The sequence below is a fragment of the Mercenaria mercenaria genome, unplaced genomic scaffold (genome assembly GCF_021730395.1).
Source record: "Mercenaria mercenaria strain notata unplaced genomic scaffold, MADL_Memer_1 contig_255, whole genome shotgun sequence".
In the NCBI taxonomy this organism is placed as follows: Eukaryota; Metazoa; Mollusca; class Bivalvia; order Venerida; family Veneridae; genus Mercenaria; species Mercenaria mercenaria.
Window position 1 is genome coordinate 209 of NW_026460615.1, and position 6,712 is coordinate 6,920.

General features: G+C 35.3%; 1 long non-coding RNA gene across 1 annotated transcript; it reads left to right on the plus strand.

Annotated features, from left to right (window-relative positions):
• Positions 1 to 990: 990 nt before the first annotated feature.
• Positions 991 to 2,854, plus strand: LOC128552368 (uncharacterized). The gene is made up of 3 exons (XR_008369053.1): positions 991 to 1,096; positions 1,713 to 1,963; positions 2,386 to 2,854. It is a non-coding gene; the product is annotated as an uncharacterized LOC128552368 (long non-coding RNA).
• Positions 2,855 to 6,712: the final 3,858 nt, after the last annotated feature.

Below are 6,712 nucleotides of genomic sequence, written 5' to 3' on the forward strand. Positions count from 1 at the left end.
TGCACATTTTTCTCACCCTATTATATATACAGATGAAATTAAATTCAATGGGTTGTAAAACAAGAGCATCACCTGCAGGTGCCATCGCTCACAAGTGTATACATGGAAAGAGTTACATGGGTCTTAGGCTTCCTGTAGCATAGCCTTACTCATTTTGGCTTATTAGAATGACTTATTTTATGATCTTATATTTTTTAGTTGTCATCCCTCTAAAACGTGACAGGACAGCGGCAGTCAAAAGCTGATTAAAACGTCCTATTATATATTTGGACTACTTGTGGCAGTGCCATTACTTTGATATACATACATTGTTATGGTTCTTTGTCTAGTGTATTTTTTTAAAGCTAGTGAGAGATTGTATATTTTTTAAATTAGTTCAAATAAGTTTAAGATTGTGTGAATAGTGCCTGGGTCTGGATATACAATGATGATGATAAAAATATATACAGGTGCATCATGAGTAGTTTGGGCTTGAGGGGGTATGGGTTCCAGACCCGAAGTGTCTGTGAAAAATTTTACCAAGAAAATCAAATTTTCTATTTAGCATAAAAATGGGCCATAATTCCGACAAAATGTTCTATTAAGAATATTTTCACCTAAAACGGAGCATTTTATTATTCTAATATATATAATACACTTGTTTCATAAATTCAATATGAAAAGACACTAATGCCATATCATCTCAGGCCTGGGTTCGGGAGGGGTATCCCCTCCCTACGTCGAAATTTTTTTAATATGGTACATGGAAAGATGCATTTTCCTGCTACCTGAAACACCTTTAAGGATGCATGAATGTATTATATATTTAAGGAAAAGTCTATTTTTTAATCATTTCATCAAGCCTTTTCAATGTATGTATGATTGTACAGTCACAGTTTATGGACTTCATTTTTCTTTATGATACCCAGGTCTTGGTGTATTGGCTCTGATATCTACCAATCCAATATATAACCAGCTACCAGTAATAAAGAAGCTAATCAACTTTATTTATCATAATAATTAAAACAAACTATATCAGGGGTGGTATAGTACGTCATCAACAGGTGCGCGCAACACTTCCCGATGCGGCTTTTTTGTGTCAAAACATCTCGATTCGGTGAGTAAACTTGCGATTATTACATTGATAACCAATAGATTCGGAAATGACGTATAGTCGAAAGTACCCGCACATGCGTCTAGTTTATCATTTACGTTTGCATTTTTCAAGAAAGCCTTCCGTTTAAGAGAACATTCGTGCACAATGCACTTCATGGAAACACTTTCCCTATTCACCACATCATATTTGTCGCATAACAAGCGTTTACATGCATTTCTGATAAATCCAAGCATTGACGGTGTTCTTTTATGGTAAACAGATGTCAGTGATACCTTGATTAGTCATTAGAATCTAAACTTTCCGAAAAATCAGTAAACTAAAATTTCGCCTTCCCGGTTCACCAACTGAACTGATGTCCTTCCCGGCTCACCAATTTCCGGCATGACTAACATCGGGCTGGTGCTCATGTAAATGTGATCACACTTGCCTGGAAGTTCTATTAATTCGAATAACTGATTGTTAGAGTGCTTGCACTAGATGGTCCATAAACTTCATTTAAGCATTTGAAGATAATATTAAAAGAACGAGGCATATCTTGAACATATGTTGTATACTATAAACGTGCATATGTATGATATAATTGTGTTCTATCATGTCCTTATGTTTGTTATTTTAGGTACATGAAAGATGAAAAAGGAAACAAAACTTCTAGTCTGCTTCAATGGAATTGTCATTATATGTTAAAAAGGATTGCTGAGTGATCGGCATGCAAGACATAATTGACGTATTATATTTTCCAAAAGCTGTACGACATAATATTTGAGAAGTGGAGAACATCCTCTAACGGAATTACCCCAGACAAGGATTTCAACGCTCAACTAGGTCTCCGTACCAAACTTTGTCACGACTGTCGGTTGCTGCTTAAAGGTATGGATACAAATAACTGATTTAATTTCAATAATGTTACAGTAGATAAACCTTAATATAAGGGGTATAGTTAGATAGGCACTTCGACACATGATAATATAAATAGAAAGTATTTTGGAAACCATTAGTTAACTTGTTACTCTAATTTGTTTTTCATGATAACTATATATGGCGTGTCATCGAAAATAGTCGAGTATGATGGCTTTGATTCCGAACTTGAGTACAAGGCAAGACTCGATGAGACAAATAAGAATATGCATTGATAATTATGCTAAGTAAAGCAAAATTATACAGTTAAATTATTATCATGTGCTGTTTTTTAAAGGAGCAACCTTTTGATATATTTTTAAAGGTATAAAGTCGCACCAATGCAGTTTAGTCTTTAATGATATGCTACTATTTAATTTTGTTTAACGTTTCAGGGCCACGTGATCATCACAATTGCTCGGGAAAAATGAGAAATTACTGTATCGCGCCAACGAAATGTTCTTATTAAAGAGTTTTAGATGTGCGTAGGGAAAGACCAAGAGTGACTGCAACCGAATTATAATTACCACGTAGTAGAATGGGACATCAATTGAATCTACACTAGAAAACGGTTCAGGATTTAACATTTGACTAATGTTCAGATTTTGCTTGCAAATCTTAGTGCACCCAATTACATGTTAAAACTCGAAGTGAGCTTGAACAGTGGTAGAACAATTTTACTTGCAATGTAAATTATTTTGCTTTTCTTAAACTGTTTAGTTGTTGAAAATGTTGCTGTATAAAAGATTATTTAAAACAGGAAATTTTACTGATTTTTTATTTAAACCCTTACACAGTGGAAGCCGTTGTGACATAAACAATACGCACATACACTCTCAAGACATAGCAACATCTTCCTTTTTATCAGCTAATGTTATATATTTACACAAATCAACGAAAGTAGATTGTAGCAATTCTAAATTTTATACACACTTATAAATACGAGTATAATGATAACGTTTCATTAACTTTGGACGTAATTCTTTATAACTCAACATTTAAAAAAATGAAATTCACCTTAAGTTTCATTAAGATCAAATATCTGACACATTCTTTCCACAATGTATGCTTTAATTTTCTTCGATCAAGAAGAAGTGTACATCTCTATGTCACATATTCTCAACAATTGGAAATAGTCAGACACCACAGAAAGACATGAAGTGGAGATCAACAAAAATCAGAATATAATAGGTCTTGAAACCATTAAACTGGTAAATGTTGAGGTTTTGCGCAACTACGCTAATTATAACTCAGAAATTTCATTAAAAACACACAAAAATTGATAAAGTGGCAATGTAGTATAATCTGTGAACGTTTATTGACCGAAACAGAGATAACAAGAATATTTACATTGTTGTGTTTTACCCGTTATGAGCATTAGTGTCAACTACATTTCATACAAAGTTTAATACTGCTTTTGCCTTTCATCAAAATCTGTCAAATGTTATTTAGAAGAAAGGAGAGGCACTGACAAGACTCTGTGACTTCAACACAGACAGACAAAACAAAACATGTTTCAATAAAAATTCACAATTGTTTGGCCACGCAAAATCACATTAAATTCCGTCTACAAAAGCTGTCCATGGCTAGTTATTGTACGGTAGTGGTCACACATAACAGTGAGCTGTTTTAAACGGTGTCTGCACATATTGCCAGTGAGTGAGCCTCAAACAACGACTACTTTTGTGGTCTTCATTTCTGACGTTTTCACAAACATCTACAACAAGCGGGTATTGTTCTTTCTACAATTCTGTTTTTTTTTACGTGTCATTTTATTCCCAAAAAATGCATGAATTACTATATGCAGTTTATGTTCATCTGTCTACGGATATCATACTGCTAAACCCCAAATGTTTAGCTTCATAATTTAATTCTGATAAACAGAATATCTCCGGTGTTTTCTTTTGTGATCTGAAAAGAAAGAGTAAATCTGTCATAATATAGCCCTTGAAGGTAAATTAAACACTGTTTTTACTGACATAAACGTTCATTGCTTAATACTAGTTTTGCTAGTATGGCAACCGAAGTACCATGCGTCAAAATAAATTGAAGGGCTACATATAACACGATGCCACACGGGCGGTGAGCCGGGAAGTGCATCGTTTTACCTGGTGAATCCGGAAGGCGAAATTTTATATTACTGATTTCTTTGAAACTATAGATTGCAATAATTAATTAAGGTATCACTGACCTCTGTTTGCCATAAAAGAACACCCGTCAAGGAATTTAGTCGTTAGAAATGCAAGAAAACTCTTTTTATGCGATGTAATATGGTGTGGTGAATGGGGAAGTGTTTCCATGAAGTGCATTGTGCTCGAATGTTCTCTTAAACGTAAGACTTTCTTGAAAAATGCAAACGTCAGTGATAAACTAGAGACACATGCGGGTACTTTAGACTATATGTCATTTCCAAATCTATTCGTTACCAATGAAATAATCGTAAGTTTACTCACCGAATCGAGATGTTTTGACATAAAAAAGCCGCATCGGGAAGTGTTGCGCGCACCTGTTGATGACGTACTATACCACCCCTGTATATGATTGTCAGCAATAATTATACTACATTTTAATCAAATGAATAAAATTTCATTCATTCTACCATTTTCTTTCAATCATAATATAAAAAAAACTTTTTCTAATTAAAAAAAAAATAATATGTGTAATTTCAGTAAAAAGAAAGTTATCAAAAACTGCTCAAAGCTGATATACAAAATGACATGATTTGTAGAAAAATGATTTACTAAGGTCACAAATAAGTATTAATAATAAAAATAAACAAGAGCTCGTCGAACACGAAATTCCCCACTTGATGCATTCAGTAATTGCACAAGGAACAGAAATTATATGCTCACTGTAAACAAAAGTTCTACCATTCTGGTTTAATCTGACCTTGACCTTTAACCTATTAACCTAACAAGAGATTACAGAGTGATCTTGGCGCCATCCACTGAGCCATTTTTTAATGTTCCAAATTTCAAGACTAGCTCAAGGTCAAAATCAAGGTCAAATTTCATTTCGGTGCAAAACAATGTGTATGTATAGTCCAAATTTGAAAGCTGTGGCTTGAGAAATGTGAAAGTAGGTCACTAGATCAATTTCAAGGTCAAAGTTCATTTTGGTAGACAGAACTATGCATGTTCTTCAAATTTAAAGGCTGTAGCTTGAGAAATGTGAAGTAGGTAAAAGATAAAAATCAATGTCAAATTTCAATTCAGAACACAAAAATAAATATGCATGTTGTCCAAATTTGAAGCCTGTAGCTTCAGAAATGTGAAAGTAGGTCACTAGGTCAATCTCAAGATCAAAGTTCATTTCGGTACACAAAACTATGCATGTGGTTCTATTTTGAAGGCTGTAGCTTGAGAAATGTGAAAGTAGGTCACTAGGTCAATCTCAAGATCAAAGTTCATTTCAGTACACAAAACTATGCATGTGGTCCAAATTTGAAGCCTGTACCTTCAAAAATGTGAAAGTAGGTCACTAGGTCAATAACAAGGTCAAAGTTTTTTTCAGTACACAAACCTATCCATGTGGTCCAAATTTGAAGGCTGTAGCTACAGAAATGTGAAAGTAGGTCACTAGGTCAAGATCAAGGTCAACTCATGTCAAGGTTCATCTTGCCACTCAAAACTATTTATGTGGTCCAAATTTGAATGATGTAAGTTATGGACATGAAGATTCTAAGTTTTTCCCTATACAAGTCTATATGAACCATGTGACCCCTAGGGCGGGGCCATATTTGACCCTAGTGGGATAATTTGAACAAACTTGGTAGAGAACCACTAAATGATGCTACATTACAAAATATCAAAGCCATAGTCTTTGTGGTTTCGTCAAGAAGATTTTCAAAGTTTTTCCCTATACAAGTCTATGTAAACCATGTGACCCCCAGGGCGGAGCCATATTTGACCCTAGGGGAATAATTTGAACAATCTTAGTAGAGGACCACTAGATGATTTCATGTACAAAATATCAAAGCCCTAGGCCCTGTGGTTTTGGACAAGAGGTATTTCAAATTTTTTTCCTATATAAGTCTTTATTAACCATGTGACCCCCGGGGTGAGGCCATATTTGACCCCAGGGAAATAATCTGAACAATCTTGGTAGAGGACCACTAGATTGTGCTACATACCAAATACCAAAGCCCTAGGCCCTATGGTTTTGGACAAGAAGATCAGAAACCGTTTAACTGTTCCTGGCCACTGTGACCTTGACCTTTGACCTAATGAACTCAAAATCAATAGGGGTCATCTGCTGGCCATGGCCAACTTAACTATCAATTTTCCTGACATTAGGCCCAAGCATTCTTGAGTTATTGCCTGGAAACCATTTTACTGTTCCTGATCACTGTGACCTTGACCTTTGACTTACTGACCTCAAAATCAATAGGGGTCATCTGCTGGTCATGACCAATCTTCCTATCAATTTTTGTGACCCTAGGCCTAAACGTTCTTGAGTTATCATCCGGAAACAGTTTAACTGTTCAGGGTCACTGTGACCTTGACCTTTAACATACTGACCTCAAAATCAATAGGGGTCATCTGCTGGTCATGATCAACCTCCCTATCAACTTTCATGATCCTAGGCCCAAGGGTTCTTGAGTTATCATCCGGAAACCGTTTTACTATTCAGGGTCACTGTGACCTTGACCTTTGACATACAGACCTCAAAATCAATAGGGGTCATCTGCTGGTGATGACCAACCTCCCTATCAACTTTCAT